This window comes from Netta rufina (assembly GCF_964035555.1).
Source record: "Netta rufina genome assembly, chromosome: 8".
Taxonomy (NCBI): Eukaryota; Metazoa; Chordata; class Aves; order Anseriformes; family Anatidae; genus Netta; species Netta rufina.
In genome coordinates this window covers 14,570,486-14,589,425 of record NC_140131.1, presented here as the reverse complement: position 1 = coordinate 14,589,425, position 18,940 = coordinate 14,570,486, and the positions used below count along the sequence as shown (strand labels likewise).

Sequence of the window (18,940 nt, the reverse complement as noted above, 5' to 3'; positions counted from 1 at the left end):
TGAACTCATTTTGTAATAATAGTTGACATAAATATGTTGCTTCTGGTGAAATGGTGAAACTTTTTAAAAATCCATGTTAAAAGATTATAAACATGAAATACAGGTTTTTCACAGGAATGTGAAAGGTTTTTTTTTTTGTTTTTTTTTTGTTTTTTTTTGTACAAAGGGCAGATCTATTCCAAAGGAATATATGAATCAATAAATGTCTACATATAGAAATTAACTTACAGCACTGGAAACCAAAGAAATGCTTGAACAACTTTTAAATAATTTCTGGCAAAGACAATTGAGGCCTAATAGAGAATGTATAACCATACAGATACCTGACCCTGTTAGGGATAATGTTGACACTTATTTATGTTATGGCCAGATGCAATATTTTAACTTGGGGTGATGCAATTTTGTGTGGGTTACTTAAAACAGATACCTTTGAATATCCTCTGTATCTTTCCTCAGAGATCTAAGAAGTGTCCTTTTCCTAATGCTAAAGACTTCAAGAGCTTTTAAAGAAGCCTTTAAATATGCTAATGCATCTTCTCACTCTACCTTTATTCCTTTTTTGTCCCTTTTTGTCTCCCTTCCTCTCCTTTCCCATTCCATTCAGTTTACTTACTTTTTTCCACTCTGTTGTACTGCAAATTTACTTACAAAGTAGTTATTTTTTAATAGTTGAAAGCTAATGAAATTCAGCATCACACTTGGATGATGGTTAGCATCCCCTGCTTCGTCCAAATAACAGGGACATTAGATCTCGTTTTCACTGATAGATTTGAACATAAATATGCATGCATGTCTAAATGAGTTGGGGCCCTACCTGGTCATTATTAAAAAGGCAAACCACAGTTGAGATTTCTAATCCCTTAAGTGCACACACACAGAGGCAAAGACCATAAAAGCCTTTGTTGAAGATAGAAGTATTTTTCCTTAAAGTCTAAAATGAAACCCTACTTCATACTCAAAAGAAGCTTTGTCATCAGTGGCATCAGGATATTATCTGTAGTGCTGGGCCTGGGTTATTCTATTTTTGCAGCTGTTCCTTCTTATAAAGCATCTTATAGAAAATACTTTGTTTACATGCTGCCATAACATTCCACCAATGTATTGCAGGAAAAGGAGCATAATTAGCCATATTTGTTCCATCAAGGTTCCATAGGACAGAATCTGATTGGGTAAAAAATTCATTAACAATGGTTCTCCTAGGTAAGTAATTTATTCCTATAATTTCTTAGGTACGCTAATTATGATAAATGCAGGTTACTTCATCCTTCATTTAAAAGTACTTGCTTAATGGAAGATAGGGGAGGGATATTTCTTTTCTAATCAGCTACCTGTTTGAAGGGGGAGCTAAATGTTTTAAATAATGATCCTTTTACATACAAATAATACAATCAGTGCCAATACTTATCAGTTATGCAGTGCTTTTTCATACATAAGTCTGAGGTTGAGACAGACAAATGATGTCAAGGGCTTCTGGAAGTTCCAGTGCTGTTAGAGTGTGGCAGTCCCCTGGCTGCTGGGATTTCTAGGGAGGGGAGGAGAGAAAGGCTGGAGGAAGCATGGGGAAAGCAGCAGAACCCCTTGTGAAGGGCATCTTAACCCTGCTCCAAGAGAGGAGAACATTGTAACCATAGTAAAGGAATAAAATAGTGCAGAACATAAGAGGTTTTGAAAACAGTAAAGGGAGAGAGTAAAGAAGCCAGAAGAATTACAGCACACACATGCAGAAAAAACAGAGAACACAAAACAGGTAAAATTGTTACAGAGAAGAACTTTTAGAACTTGCCTCATTCAACAGGAAAACATACTACATTCTTTTAAGACACGAAATTGCAGGGGAGACAGTATGTTCAGCTTGGGAAGAAAGAGTGCTGCTTATGTCTGGGAGAACCTGTGCTTTTGTTACGATCTCAGCAACGTGTGAGCAGTCCAGGTTTGTCCTTGGCTGTGCAGCTGTTCTGTGCATAGAGCTTTCTAGTCACTTTCCAACAGTTCCAGGTAAAATAAATTGCAGACCTTTGGTCTGAACAAACTATTTTAATGTATGTTTGGACATTCAAAATGATGTCCTAACTTTGAGTAGGGCCTTCATTTTCTGTCCTAGTTGATACAACAAGTCGTAACCACTTAATGAAATCACGATCGCTTCTTGGACAAATCAGTCCTCCAATTTCATGGGATTTTTCCTATAAAATAAGGAAATTTAAACTACATTAATATTACCTATTGTATTCATAGAATGGTTCAGGTTGGAAGGGACCTTAAAGATCATCCAGTTCCAACCTCTCTGCCATGGGCAGGGAAAAAAAATCACAGAAGTATGTTCTCCCATCTGAACCAAACCCAAACTTTGTCATGATTATGTAAAGTATGGTTGTAGCAGTCTTGCTGCTTTTCTACAGAAAGCAGTTGTGAATGAATTCAAATATGCTTCTACATCAGGCTGGGCATTTCTGCATAAGCAGGGCACTCTGAAGTTTGTTGTCTTTCTGTGATCTGGATACTACAGCACAAACAGGATAGGCCCCTTTAAACGTCTCTGGTTTATCCGGTTGCTTAGGACAACCCCTGTAAACATCAGAAAAAAAAAAAAAAGCTGGGGACCTTGAGGAAAAAAATAGGTCATTTTGGAACAGCCAAACTCTGTATCTGTACCTGTATGAGGAGATAGTCTCTGCAGAAACATATTGCACACTTCTCTTGGAACATTTTATACTTCTACAGTCTGTACTTGTTTTATTTTCTGATATATAGCAAAAATATTTTCTGACAGCTCTCCTTCTCATTTTCTACATTGCTTGTAATATATATAAGTATTAAATCAGTAAATATGTGTATAATGAAATGAGATTATAACAAAGAAAACTAACTATACAGAAATGACAACTCTGCTTATCATTTTAATTTGACAGTGTGGTTTTATTTTTAAGGTAGCAGCTTTAGAAAGGTGAAGAGCATGTCAGAAAGCTAATTAAAAATAGGGAAAATTAAAGAGTTACTCTTTCCAATATTGCTATATCTAATAAATAGATGGATTAAGTATTAGCTAGATGGTAGGTATTTCAAAGCTTACTCTTACTGATAGGAATTTATGCTGTTTCAACCTTACACACAGTTCCATAAAGTTAAATAAAACCAGCTTGACAATTGTGTCCCTGATATTTTGGAACTCAAGTGTTTTTGTTTGTTTGTTTGTTTTTTTCCCCCTTCAGATAACACTTTAGGAGTGAGATTAAAGGTTTTTCTAGTTTGTGTCCTCTCCTGGCCATATTTCACTACAAAGAGTTGCTTCAGAAAATGATTAGTATTACTGCTCTACAGTATCACGCTTCTATTCTGGATTTAAAGTGTAGTATTCTTTCAATATATGTACCCCTGTCATTGTTGTCTGTGAGGGATAGATAGACAAGTGAGCTTGAACATTAATATACATGAACAGCACATTAATTTTGAACTCTATATTATGCCTGTAATTAAGAAAGAAATCTCCACTTACTTCTTGTGAATGTTGTAGCTCTCTAACTTGTATTTAGTATAAAAATACACCCCAAACTAGCTTATGGAAAATCCATGACAGTGTCATTATCTCATGTATAAAGCCTATGTTTTTGTGGTTAGATAACGAAGAATCTTCAGGAATAAAGTTACTAAGGTAACTGAGCCTCACAAATGAAATATTAAATAAGAGTTTTTGATTAAATCCTGGGAATGTTGGTCTTCTTTTCATTTTTCTGAGAGAGAAGAAGGAAATTAAAGAATTTCTTGTTCAAGTAATTCAAGTTCATATTGTCTTAAGTTTCTGGCAGTCTTTAAATGAGGACAAAATAAGAGGAAAATATGAGTGAGAAAGAAAGAGCAAAACAATTTAAATCTCCCACAACTGTCAGAGCTTTGAATAGTAAAAATCTTATCAAGTTTCCATCGTCCTGCTAATTTTGGTGTGCTTTTTATAAAGCAAAGTTATCCTGAGCCAACATTTCTCTTCCACCTACTTTATTGCAATAGACATTTAGTCTGCTATAGAAGTAGGATGGGACATGGAGAGTAGCAAACCCACAGTCTGCCACCACCTGCTTCAAGTTATCAGCTGAAAGAATCTTTCCTTTTTAAGTAGAAACACAGTCCTTTAAAGGAATTAGGACTGCTATTAAGTTGTCTTTTTTACATTCAAATCCTATTCATTTTAAAAGAATAAAGCATTTTTCATAATGATGCAAGTTCCCCCCCCCCCAAGAAAATCCACATTAAACACAATAAAATGATTTCATAGCATACTGTTCCACAAGTCCTCAGTTTATTGTATAACCTCTGTTAATAAATCATTTTAGTGAGTATTTTACAGTAAAGGTAAATTCAAAGCTTCTAAAAGTAATAGGACAAAACCAAGTAAACATCGTTCAGCTTATAGAAAATATTACCTATGCCTACGCATCCTTGCTCTCCTATGAGTTGATCCCTACGCTGTTTACCTTCCTAGAACCAGAAGTTTTCATTACAAAGAGCAAGCAAAATTCAATGGAAAAGATTAAGCAAACAATATTGTATTGTTATATAGTGAGATTCCCTCTGTTCAACAGATCAAATTAAGTTTCACATACCCATCCATACAAACATAGATTAAACTCATATAAGACATAAAAAACAAAAACACATTACAAAAGGTAACATAAAATAAAAAATTTTACACACAGAGCTTCAAAGGAAAAATACCCCCCCCCCCCCCCCCCCCATATCCCTCTTATTATGAAAAACTATTATATCAGGCTACAGAAGGCACTAATAAACCTTAGTGGCTCTGATCAGCCCCACCTGGAGGCTCCCCTACACCCTTCAGAGCTCTATTTAAGTTCTGCCCTGAGCCCTCACTTCCTTTGGCTTGATTTTTTATTAGCTTGGCTTTGTACTTGTCTCATCACCATGATATTGTCCCATGATATGGGCTCTTGATTGGTTCTAGTTGCTGTCCTAGGTCTGTTGTGCTTACCTTGCTAAGGTAATGTAAAATAGGGTCCGGAGGTTCTTGTTCTGCAGCAGGGGATCTCTCTTAGCTTGTGTTCCCATAATGAGCAGTCATACTCTTGCTGCCCCATAGTATGTTGTATTTCTGTAATATAAATTTAAACTTTGTTAAGCTTATGTAACTTACAGAAGATTTAGAGTGCTGCCCACAGCACAGATGCAGTGAGTGCTTTCACTCAGTGCTGTTTCTTGCATGCAGAGCTGTCCCATGTAAACAGATAATGGTTCTGTTTTATTTTCTTTGTAGCACAAATTTAGTGCTGGTAGGGCTTTACCACATCTTGCTAAAGAGGGTGCTATGTTTCTATTCTTAACTATTCTTATAAATGTAGATTGTTAGACCTTGACCCCACTACATGACCTTCTAGTTTTTTCTCCAAAAATACTTTGCTGCTTTTATTACCTCTATGTCCTCTGCTGCTAATTTGAATGGGTGAGAGGCAGTGCATGATGAGTCCAAGGAGCCCACCTGGCCAGGCTAAGAGGTATTCGAGGAAACCAAATTGCAGTGCAGAAGTATCTGAGCTTCTGACCCTGTGCATAATTAAGCTCTGCCAAATCAGAGTTCAGTATGTGTAGTTTAGATGGTTTTGCATTGTGCAGCACAGTGCACCTTGCGGTATGGACATTAGAAAAAAATTTTCACTGTTCATGAAACTTCTCCATCTTACTACACCAGGTAAGGTAGTATTGATTCTGTTGTCACTTCGCTATGCTGCTTTCTTTTAAAACTAGTAAGAAAATGACTTTGAGTACAGAAATGCTTTATCCCCTCTTCCATGTGCTGCATGGCTACAGACACATCTAATGTGCTCTTTAGTGAGAGGACAATAGTATTTATATAGGTGAAAAAAACATATACTAGTAAATGCTTAAAAGGATTCTATAGTTCTGTCTTGGTCTTTAGAAGATGCTTGTCACCGTTGAAAAATTTTACAGCTGGGGAAAGCATTTTGCTTTTATTTAACAACCCCAAAACTGATCTATTCATGTAGCTAGAAACTGCTTACAGGTACAATGGTAGACCCATGAAAAGAGGTCTTTGTATCATCCAGGATTTCCAAAATCTTAACTTCAGAGGATTTTTTATTTGTGTGGAAACAGTGAAGAACAAACATGTTTCAATGTTTTAATGGTGCATATTAATAAAATTCATGCTTCAGATGAATATTCTGTCTACAGCTATATTACATTTAAATATCAACACGTAAGTACACTTTAAATACCAATATCAGTATTTAAATATCAATAGCCCTTTTACGGGAAAACAATATATTTCTGTGGTATAGGATTCTTTGGTGTTTAGTTCACGTGAGAACTTGTATCTGGACCTGCAAATTCTGAAAAAGACGGATACTGCTGTGTCAATACTCTGTGGAGATACTGCTTATAAAGTAAAATAGTGATTTTCAACTATTAAGAAACATGACAAGGATATAAATTCTCTGTTAATTTTTGTAACACAGTCTATGACATCTAATCTGTTGAGCACATGAATGGGATCTGGGAGGACCTGTGTACTTTGTTCTGCCAGAAACTCCAAAGGTCATGTTCCAAGCAAAGCATGAAGTAAATTCACTAAATGCTGAAAACAGATTTTCTCAACCTTGTACGTATTTCAGATCACTATCACTGTGTGGCTTGCAACATAAAGTCATTGCTGACATGACATTGAACCAATAGCACCGGGGGGAAAAAAATTGAATCTGTATTTTGATGGAGATGCATATTTACCTGCTAGCATTGAGAGTAATGATTGTACAGGATTGTCAAGTGAATGAAAGACTGTCCTGCCTAGGACAAAGGTGTATCAACCTTTCCATACAAACTTTAATACTGTATGTAAAAGGATTTATTTTTCTTCACAACCCATAATTAACAGGGTATCAAGAGACCTTAATAATGAAAATAACTGCACAGTTTAAGATGTCCATAATTGAAAGGAAAGACCTAGAACCTCTCTAGGTCAAAAAGCTTAGATACCAACTTAGGTACCAATTATCTTTACTAAAAATTAAGGTGGTAGAAATGCAATATCACATGAAGCAGTTATCACATTGCAATACACCAAAGTAATGAACTGATCCCTTTGGACACAATTTCAATGAACACCTATGAAACAACTTTCAGCTATACTTGGTAGGATGCTGATCGTTTGAAAAGAGGCTGAGAACTTTTATACTATGGAAGGGCACACTAACCACATGCAAAATACCACAGCTTTATTGTTACAGATTTTTTTCTCCATTTCCATTTTTCTTCCCAGTGAATCCTGACCATACTGCTTAAGTAATGGTTTATTCCCAATGTCCAACTGAGAAGGATAAGCTGCTCACACATCTACTTGGGCCTGCAGGCCAGCAGTAACATAGACAGCCTATGATAGTATTGTATGATCTTATCCTAGTTTGTGAATATTTATGGAAACTATCTCCTGGATTACCACATCAGCTTAGTTGACCAACAGATATGATTTCTCATTTTCTTTCAATATACCTCATTTTGTTTTACAACTTCCATGCAGTGGAAATTTTTTACTGGTTGATGGCTGTTCAGTATAAAGAAATGTCTTTCCAAACTGCTTAAGTTCCGAGACTCCCTTTTTCTTAGGGCAGACAACAGATGGGAATTTGACAAGATTACTTGAAAAAGTACCTCCAAGCTTTGATTACTAAACAGATAAAGACACCCTGAAATAATATTTTGCATGGCTAAAAATAAAGAGCTCATGTCTTAAAGCCATTCAAAACCATGCCTGAACTGAAGGGGCCCCATTAAGTTTGTGTAATTGACTGCAGTCTGCAGATGCCCTTGGTACTATGGTATCTGCTTACATCAGTACTGAATTTCACCCAGAGCATGTCTGGAGTGATGAGGACTATAAAAAGTTATTGTATGAAATACTGTGTTATGTCAATATTATACTGCTACAGCTTGTAAAGTTGCCTTGATCTGTATAATAAAAGATGTTTACAGTAGCAATGAACTCAATCAGACACATGGCACACGTTTGGTGATGTATGGTTTAAAAAGCTGTCTTGCTGGGCATTTGATTTCTAGGAGATAATCCCAGGCAGCACTCTGAAGATTAGAGCGATGGGAGATAAGAAGCTGTGATGGGCTGGCAGTGTCTGCCTGAACACCATGCCCTATTAGCAGGTGTTGGTGCTGCTGGGAAATTGTTGTGTGGATTTTAACACAAAGCAGATGGCTTATCTAAAAGAAATGGGTGCTGCTCTTCAAAGCCAAGAATATGAATGGGCTGAAGAGTCTTGTAGACAGAATCCTAAGGCAATATAAAGTGTAGGATGAGAGCTTGAGCTGAACCTTCTTTTTTGATCGATAATGCTTTTTGAAGTCAGACTCCAGGACAGAGGAGAGTTTTGACTGAGCAGACTGTTTGGATATAGTTTTATAGCAAGCTAGAAAATGCACCTGTTCAGAAAAGCATAATTAACTACTTAATGTATTCAGAGAGGAATGTTGTGCAAACAGAAGAAAACACTTGGAATTACAAAATTTCTTATACATCCACATGCTGATTTGTTTCAAAGCTATTGGACTTCATGATTGTTATCTCATATGGTTTGAAACTCTGGCTTTCTGGTATTCCACAGCACAAACAACTGCACGAAGATAAAACCTGGTCCAACTGCAGAGGCAAAATGCAGTGTCAAGTTTTTGGGACCGTATCAGATTGTGCATCCCACTGCACCTCCATAAGGTGATGATTGAGTGGATAGGAGAAATGTGTTCATTTCAAAGCCTACTTTGTCGCTATTCAAACATGAGTAGTTTTTGAAGTACTTTATCCCCTGTGTAATTCGAAGAAATATTTACTGACTTTGACGTGGCTTACAAATATTCAGCATTACAGTGCAGATAATTATTCAGGGAGTAAGTTACCAGTAACCAGAAAGGCAAAATAGGAATGGTGTTCAAATAGTCTTCTCCTAAAAAATAGGACTGGTCTGATTGCCTCACTCATTCCTCTACTGTAACACTTTAAGGCCATAAAAGTACCCACTATTCCTGTGTGTAATTGTAGAAAAATAATTTTAATAGAAATAGGTAGATTTCTGATAGCACATTCATTCCTGGTCTCTAGGTTTTTTCTGTCTTTATCTGCTTCTTTGTGAAATTCATCAGATGATCTTCATGCCCTAAAAGATATTTCTTTCTGTTAGTTCTGTTTACAACAATCATCTAGGCACATGTTATCTTGAGGGCATCAATGTTCAGACTGGCTCAATATTCAAACTAAAACTCAATTTAATGTTCCTAATCAAGCATCTGTGTATTTAATACCCAGTTGCAATTTCTTACTAAATTGTTAGTTCTAACACTTTAACTTGGAGGTAGTGAGTACCACTTACTTTGAGTTATTCAAAATGCAGATCACATTAAAAAAAAATCTGATCTGCTTCTGGGAAACAACAGCTAAAAGCACCTTTTGGAAGAGATTAATGCCTGTTCCCTCTCAGTAATGAAGATGAGAAAAAGCATTTGTGTGGTCAGACTCCAGCCTTTGCTGGGAGCTGTGTCACAGACTGTGATTTCCCAGCTAAGACCAGCATCCATTTGTAGCAGTCATCCTCGGCAGAGCAGAAGCATTAGCTGTACCTTGGAAGTGAGGCTGCCGGAAAATGTCTCCTGGGAGCAGAGCAGGGAGGGGGCACGGTGATATTTTCAGGCTCTAGTTTTGCCTGGGAAGTATAAACCAACAGCTGGGTACAATCTCTCATCAGAACCTGCTTACGTAACATGTTTCAGCTCAGCATGGGGGCACGCCTCAGGCTTTGGGGTTTGGGTTTAGGGTACAGAATGGGGACATACAGCTAAAAACAAATACAGGATCTAATGCAGGCCCACAGCAAGCTCTGACCTGGAGATTACATGCAATGCATGTCAACCTTTTAAATCATTTTATCTGCAGTTGATGGTGTAAGTCCAAATGACTCCAACAGGAAGAAAATCAGACCTTTCCCTACAAGCATCCTGTAGCACAGCTGTGAGAAAAATGAAGAATGCTTACGTGGGGACAGACCTGGATCACATTGCCTTTGCTTTGGCATGTGATTTTTCATTAACATTTAGGTCTGTTCCTATGAACACTAACCTACATAAACTAGCACATGAACTTCAACGAAACTACGAATTTGTGGACAAAAATTATACCTCTGCTTCTATTTTTTGACAAGTGTAACCAAGGTTTGAGCAGTAAAGAAATGGTAATTTCTGCATATCTGTAAAAACCACAATGTAAACTGTAAGGAAAACCAATTAAAAATGCCCGTGAAGTATGGATTTCTTCAGATTCACGGGCTATGCATCTGTACTGCACAGGAAAAGTCTCCCATCTCCTTTGTATCCCCTGAAGGATTCCTCGTGTTGCTTTCTGTCCTTAGCAGCCAGCCTGGTGTTTGCAAGACCCCCCAGCCTGTTCCTGTTATGCTAGCAGCTTACCTTGCAGGGTGTTAAAGCAGGAGGAAAAAAAAAATACTGCTGACAGACTCACAAGTACATTTCCAACCAACTTTATGTGCTCCGCATTATTTTATCAGGTTTCAAATTGTCATCTTTCTTCGTTGCTGGGCATTAAAAATATTAAAAATCTTTATTTGATGAGTGTTTCTTCTTTTTGTTTTCTAATTTTCTCCTGAACCATTTATGTCATTAGGTCACGCGCCTTATGCTAGGATGCAAAACATTGTAGAAAAAGCCTGAAAGGGCTCTCTCGGAGTTGCCTACAGAACGCAGAGGTTAAAACACTGGTTGTAAAACCAAACGGGAAGGGGAAAAATAAAAAATAATTAAAAAGGAAAATTGGCGGAAATCAGCATAGATCCAGGAATTGCAGCGGCGGCCCGAGCTGTCGCCCGCGGTACCGTCAGCACCCGGAGCCTCCTCCAACGCCCCCCGGCCCCGGGGCAGGGCTCGGGAGCACCCCAGCTGCCGGGTCCGGCCCCGGGGAGGGCCGAAGCGGGCGGTGAGGGCGGCTCTGAAGGCAAGGGCGGCCCCGACCCCTGCTGAGGCGCGGTGGCTGCGTCCCGCTCGCGTTCCCGGGCAGGGACATGGCGTGGTCCGCTCCCATTGCCGGCCCCGGCGGGGGAGGCAGAGGGACACTGGCGGCTCCACGGGGCTGGCCTCGCTCTCAGTTCCACCTTACCCCGCTCCGGATACACCGTGCGGCTCGGTGCGGGCACGTCCCCGTGTGGGCGGCCTCGGTCTCCTCGGCTCCGCCCGGCCGGCCGCCGGCGGTGTCCCCCGCGCAGGGAATGGTTTGTCCCTGACTCTCAGCCCTACGCTCCCGCTCCACCTCCCGTTAGTGCCCGGCTCGGCGGGCGGCGGAGCGGGTTGCGCTGCTGGGGGGGGAGCTCCGCCGCACCGCCCCTCACATCACCGCGCCGCCCGTGGGGCGCCCCCCGAGAGGAGCCCCCCGAGAGGAGCGCGGTGCCGGGGCCGCCCCGCCAGGTAACGCTGAGGGGAGCGGCGGGGCGCCTGCATCCCCCCCCTCCGCCCGTGCCGCCCCTGCCGGCGGCCGTTTGCCCGCCGCCTCTCCTCAGCCCCCTGCCCGTCGGCAGGCGGGGGGGCTCCGCCGACATCTGGGCTGCTGTCCCCGGGGAGAGGCGGCGGAGCCGCGAGGCTACCCGCCGTGATTCAGCATCGCCGCCTGAGCGGGAGGATGAGGAAGAGGAGAAGGAGGGCGGTGGGGAAGGAGGGGGGAGCGGGCGTCAGGGGTGAGAGCGTGGGGGGACCGGGGAGCGAGCGGCGGAGCGGGGCGTGTGCCCTCGGGGTTGGTGCCCTCGGGGTTTGCAGCCGCAGCCCGGCATCTCTAGCGGGGGGCTGGCTGGCTGGGGCCAAATAGTACCGAAGGGTACCGAAATCTGCGGGCAGAGGTGCCCGGTGGAGGCTGGATGTAGGGCAAGTTGGAGCTCTGGCCGTGTCAGTGTCCTCGTCCTGTGCTCGCTGCCGGCGGCTGAAGGTCCGTGCTGGGTCAGTTTCTGCGTTTGAAGCGTCACGGAACTGTGAGCAAAAGGGGAGGCGGTTGGTGCTGCGTCTGAACGTGTTGCTGAGCTCAAAAACCGGTGTAGCGTCTCAGTTCTGATCATGCTTGTGCCTTTCTCATGTATTTGCGTTTTGATTACCGAAATCCAAATGTATTGCTACTCAAAAATACCCAAACCAGCCATGCAGAAAATAGCTGATACGGTATTCCTTTCTGCCCCAGCACTTAACTGATTGTTAGCACCTGCAGGTGCTGCCTATCCAGCTAACACTCACAGAAATCTCACTGGCTGTTCTCACAACCGAAAGATGAGAAGTGCTTTTGTGTGCAGGAATTGGTTGTCACCCAATTTCTGTAACGTTATCTCAAAATCTACAGAGTGGTTTGGCATCGGTAGTTTTTGCCCCCGTTTCAAGTACAAGGATGTAGTTTTTCAGCCTAGAAATCCTGTTTCCCAGAACAGAAAATATGAAAAGAATACCTATCAATATTACTTTGAACAAAGGTATGACAGAAACAGTTGTAGTGCCAGGGATTTTTCCTGTGTGGTGAGCAAACGTATCATCTATGCTAGTATAAGAAATTATTAAGTTTGAAGCCAGCTTTTCTGAAGACAAATGCTGCAATGTTTCAGGAAATGATGTGAGCTGCCTGGGAATTCTTCCCTGAGGAAAGAATGTTTTTTTACCTGTAGGTATCAGTAATATTATGCAAGAAAGTCTAGACCACTGGTTGTCAGTTTTTTGCTTGTTTCTTTTTGAAAGATGCCCCCTTTCTATATTTCTGATAGTTTGGGTACGTGCCACGTACTTCCAAAGAGGTCTGCCCATCAATTTGGAAGTGTTAAAGAGGCCAGGACATCAGGCCCATCAGCAGCTATTTGGTAATTATACTGGCAACTTAGGAACCATTTCAGCAGTCTGAGGCTCAGGTTTGCAATTAACTAATGGTTTGTTCCCTATCTCTTCTGAAGTGACCAGTGTTAAATGGGCAGTGTAGATTAGGTTGTGGACAAGTCTGAAGAACTGGGATGTGAATTGGTCAACAAGCAGTTGGACAATAAACCATCTTGAAATCTTTTTGTATAAATATGATTTATTCTAAGATCTTTTTTCATGCTGTATGTTTATAATGAAAGCCATAAATATTTATTTTGAAAATTAAATGTGGCATACTTATGCTGCCTGCTGAAAGTGCCCGCTTTGAGCTGTCAGCACCAAGAAAGACTGAAACATGATTTCTTGATTTAAATCATCTCCATCTGTGGGTATTTATTATATGGTTTAAAAATGTCTGCAGCACACATATGGCAAATGAGTCATTTTTTGTAATTCCATACTTTCTAATGTTCTGTTTTTTCCTTTTTTTTTTTTTTCTGTTATAATGTTGCATTAATAGATTCTTTTACATGTATTCATTCATATAAATTAAGAACATGTTGTTAAAGGATGGAAATCCTTAGAAAAGCAAGAAAATTGAAATGAAATTTTGATGTCTGAAAAAGTGAAATTAATGATAACATTTCCCCAGCTACTTTGTATCTACTTGCGTAAAACTTCTGTCTTGTCTTCAAAAATGAGTGTGACAACGTGTTGCAATGTGAACCACTAACGTTTTTTGATTTTGTGCGTCAATTTTATTGGTGTAAAGAAAAAACATTGACATCAACAATGCTTATTTTCCATGTCTTCAAGTTTCTGCAGACCTGCAGAGCACTTGGAGAGTTATCATTGCCCTGAAGTATTGTGACTTTTGGGCCAACCATAAATCATAAAAGCACTAAAATCATATTGATAGGCTTTATATCAGTCCATGAAGAAAAAAAAAAAGAGTGCTTGTCAGTCTTTTACTTTTCCATCATCCAGAGTTGACACAGAGACTCTATAATGGTCTGAGGGGGGAGGGATTAGTCTTTTCCCAAAAGAGGGCAAGAGTCTGTGTGTAGATAGTGGGAGTTCATTTTGTTTGGAAAGATGCATACAAACTGTCAAAGTTAATAAATAAATAAATAAATAAAAATAATAGTAAATAAATTGTAAGTACCACAGCATATTTTTCAGATGATATTTTCTGGATTTTGGTTTTCCCTTATGAACTTCAGAATATCTGGCAAGAGGTTCACTTTTATTTTCCATACACTTTAGAAGTTAAATGGGGCTGTTTGACTTCCAGCAGTAGGATTTAAATTGGGCCTTATTAATTAGGAGGAAGCTCTTTAGAGCTCCATTAAGACTCAACTAAAGCCTTGCCAGAATGGTAATTCACAGTTATTCCTTCTGCAGACATTATGAGCTGCCTTTAAAGTTTACTGGAACCTTTTCTAATGTTAATATTTAAAATATTAATATATTTTTGATTTAGAACTGATTTCATTGATCTTGACTATGCTGGTGGGTAAGAGAAGCATCTGTAACTGAGTGGATGTGGGAGGAAAAACCTGTGACATGCTGAAGTGGTCAACCTTTTTGTTGGTTGGATATTTGAGCAAATCTGCGTTCCACAGTAGTTACCCTTCTTATGATTGGAACCTTTTCAAGCCAAGGAGGCTTCATGCTGCCTTGCTCTATCAGATACTGTTTTTTGTGGCGGTAGTTGTAGGAATCCTCAGACTCTGTAGCACCTAAAATATTTGATATTTTGCCTGTTCCCAAAGTTATTGCTTGCAAAGGAGTTTCAATTGCCTTCTGTCTTATGTGTTCATACACCTATACAAAGGCGTATACAAATTACCATACTAATTTATACATTTATAGATGCTTTTGCTCTTGCCTTGAATTCTATATACCAGGAAACAAGGTCTTGCCTAATAGAATAATTTCTTGGTTTTGCATTTTAAAGGATTAAATATATAATAATAGTCCTTGCCTTCAGTATCAGTTTTAGTCTGAATATGGTATCTCCAAAATGAAGATGTACATATATAGTTGCAACGTTTCTTTTCATGTGCTAAAGGTATATGTTTCAGTAGTTTAAAATGTTAAAAACATAGGTATTCCTTTTTTAAAAAAAAAAAAGAAAAAAAGTTTTGCTTCAAAGGTAATATTTCAGAATATATTCACGTGTCTTATTATCAACATTAACTTCTGGGAACAAGGAAACAGTATTCTTAATGGTGAGCGCCAGTTAATAATAATGGAAGAAATATAAAAGAAAGCTCCTTTCTGATTTAGGACCTTTTTTTTCCTTTTTTTTTTTTTTTTTTTTTTTCTCCCTTTTCTTTTCTTTCTGTGGATTAAGTGGCATGGCAACTCCCACTTATGTTTGAATTTGGTCTTGGAAGGATTCCAGAAAGAAGCCTCATATGTACCACTGCTCAAATGCACTTTGGATGGTTACATTACTGTTAATTGATAGAAAAACTGATGCCTAAAAGGATGAAGTGCTTTATGCTGCAATTTAGAAGCTTCTTCTGGCCAGCAGGACTCACAGAGAGAACCAACAGTCACTTTTAAGAAGAAAGAAAAACTAAACCCACTTCTCATCTATAATAAATGCTACAGAAAGAATTAAGTGGGTTGTGGGCTTCGGAGTTAGACGCAGCTATGTGTTGACAAGTTTATTTTCATCCTTGCTTAGTAGCAAAATGCTAAATATATTCTTCTTTAGTTACATTAAAGCATGTTTCCTTCCAACTTTGTCCTTCAGTTGACATGTGTTTGTTTTATTTTTAGCACTTGAAATCCAGCACAGTAATATCCCTATAGGGTGCAAATGAAGTATAGCATGAGAAAATGGAATCAGATGCTTAATCGTGAATTTATGCAGTTGAAAAGGCAAAGATCTAAATCCTGGTTATGGACACCCAAAAAAAGTGGACTGTCAGGGCAAAAGATTGTGAGATTTGTTGGGGAAATTGTGCTTATTTACCTGCTCAGAATGGGCTTCTGAAGAATACATGGGAGAGCCATGTTATGGGAGTCTCTGCGTTTTCTTGGATTTTTTATTTATTTATTTATTTTTTTGTAGGCAGTTCACATTGTATTTAGTGTTCACTGAATGTGAAATTTCTGTGAATTTGTTGTATTGTTGTATCCTTCCAAGCTTTTCTGGGCTGGGGGGTGGTGGTATTCTAAAGCGCGTGATACTAATCTTTGATGGAAGAGGTCTGAAAAATGTGCAACTTATTCATCTGGACAAAACACCCATAAAATAACATTTTATGTCATGTGGCTTTTTAGAGGAATATAATATTATTGTAATTTTTGATCTTTCTGTTAACTGAAGTTTTTGCAAGACTATGAAACACTAGCAAGTATTAACAATTAGGCATTAATTTGAATAAAAGATTTTATTGAAAAATCAAAAAGTGATCTGAGAACATGACTTAGTTTGGTATGTTTTGTACCATTTTAAAAATGGAAGCGTATGCTGAAAAGAAGATTTCTAAGGCTGGATAGGATATGTTCAGTGAGTAAAGTAAGGCGTTACTGCATGACGGAACAGGAATCAGTTCTATTTTTGGAGTGCTGCAAGGACTTTCTTAGAGTCAAGCATCTTGCAGATGCTGCTCTACATCAATATCCTGCAAGTAAAGAAACAGAAGAAAAATAAAGGAACAATATGGAGCTGGATTTAAAAATTTGGACACTCGTTGAGAATTGATCCAGTTAATGACCCCAAGCAGGCACTGAAGCCCTGTGTATTACTTTCTACTGTTGCCTCCTGGTCTGAAGAGAAAATGAAAGGGCTTTACAGTCTTTTTGCCCAAAATAGCATTTATGAACACAAAAAAATATAGAAAGCAAGTATTTGGTATTTTCTAGGAAAATGAAATAAAATTTATCAGAAATTAAAATAAAAGAAGATATAATGAGGGTGTGGGAAAGTCTGCTGCAGGTAGCCAGCACAGCATTTAGCTTCATTGATAAAGAAGATTCAAATTCCAGTCAGTCATGGGCACGCATAGGTAGTGCTGCTCCGGCTACTGGCAGATGACAGATCAATAGTCCAGTTGAGGCAGGCTGTCTGCAACAGTTTGATGGAAGAAAATGGGGACTGTGACAATATGTAGAGCTACTGGGAGAAGTCCTCTGCGAGCAGTAACTTCAGGGAAGATTCCTAAAGAAGACACTTGACTGTCAGAGTGCTAAGGGTGCTTGGAGATCCTACCAGCAGTAGATCCAGTTCTGCCTGGATCCTCCTGCTGTGTCCCTACCCATGCATCTAGGGACACTGTAGGGCTTCAGCTGCTCTCTGAGGTATGTCACAGGAGCGCTGATCTCCAGCTCAGCCACAGCCGTGCACACGGTCCCCTTGATCTGGACCCTGGCCCGTGGGCTGACCTCCCAGCTCCACCTCAGACCTGCCATGTCACGAGGGACCTGCTCAGTGACACTGCACTGTGTCTGACTGTGGTTGTTGTCACTGCACGTGGTGCTGCCCTTGACTTGTGGATCAACTTCACACCTTGACCGTGGATCTGCCTCATCACCACAAGCTTGTCTGTAGATCTGACTTGACTGAAGCAGGCTCTCATCCCTGGGGCTCACCTTCTCATCTGGCTTGGGTCCTGGCTGGCAAGGCTCCTGCCCTGCTCGCCTTTTATTGCCCTTGGTTCCTGGTCCATCATTTTTCAGGGAGTAGCTGGCCCTTGCCACTCCCTGACTCAAATTTTTCATCAGGTGTTCTGGCAGTGAAACAGAAGTAGTTTGAGAAGAGTACAGAGTTTTAGCACATAGGTTCACTGAAGACTGGGTTTTGACCAGCTTCTACAAGCAAAAGCTTATGGAGTCTGTGATCAATGGGAGCTTTCCTGAGGAAAAGAGGCTGCGTGGAGACAGGGCTGTTAAGCTAAGTAGCAGTCATCCTACCGAATGGAGAATGGTTGTCAGAGCTAAGTGGGCAGGGAAGTGGAGGCTGGATCGTATTAGCTCTATGCAAAGCCACCAGAATGCGTCACGAAGCAAAAACAAGACTTGACACAAGCCCTCAAACTGCATTGAAAACTTTAAAACTTTTTTTTTTTTTTTTTTTTTTATAATTGCAATTCACTTTGAAATTAGTGGATTGCTAAAGAGTTCTGTCATTTTACGACATTTGGGAAGATTGTATGCATATGATTATTATCAAAAATACCTTGAAGTTGTACCAAGCATCATGCTCTGTTGAGAATACAGAGTATATTACACAAGAAGTTCTGCGATAAAATATTTAGATAAACAACTGAGGAAGAATTGGAGAGTGTCTTCATTTGTTGGAAGTCTGACTTGGTTTTATTAACTGCAAAGAACTGGAAGCATGTTAGCGCCAATCAAAAGAACTGTTGTTGAAAGCATCTCGGGATTCACCAACATGACATAAACAGCTGGATTCTAAATAGGAAAGAAAAATAATAACGTGGATTGACCCAGAAAGAAAAAGCTGACTTAAACAATGTAAACTAGAGTCATTCCTAAAGCAGTTTTGTAAAGCATTTTTTTTTCTTTTTTTTTTTTTTTTTTCCCCAGCATTGAAATCTGTGCAGATTTCACTGTTGATTCTGTGCTTCCACAGGTAATTGTGTCGCAGTTGGTTGCGCTGAGTTTCTTCTGATAACTTCCCCACCGTTTCAAAGTTCTTGAAGTCATTTCTTCTTCACTTTTGGAAGATGTACCTGTCAAACCATGTGCCAAGTAGAAGTCTTAATTCTTCTGTTCTGTTATTATTATTATTATTTTTTTTTTTATTTTATTTTATTATTATTTTTTTTTCTGGAGAAACATTTCCATGCAGAGCAACTTGGATGGGATTCATTTTATCAATGTTTATACAGCTTCAGTGCTGATACCTGCATCTGTCAACCCTGACTGCCTGTAGGCTGATTGAAGGCAGCCAAGAGAAATTAGCTCAAACATCTACATTGTAGATGAATCCACCATTCTTCTTTATGTTTAAGGAATAAATGTTATTGCAGTGTCACCTGTGGGATTTCATTGT

The 18,940-nt window shown here is 39.6% G+C and overlaps 1 protein-coding gene across 1 annotated transcript in view; it reads left to right on the top strand.

Moving 5' to 3' along the window:
* The first annotated feature begins 11,366 nt into the window (after nt 1-11,366).
* TTLL7 (tubulin tyrosine ligase like 7) overlaps nt 11,367-18,940 on the top strand; it is a 71,596-nt gene continuing 64,022 nt past the window's right edge. Inside the window, exon 1 of the mRNA XM_084290837.1 lies at nt 11,367-11,490. The gene's annotated coding sequence lies outside the window, so the exon portion shown is untranslated. The remainder of the gene's footprint in view (nt 11,491-18,940) is intronic.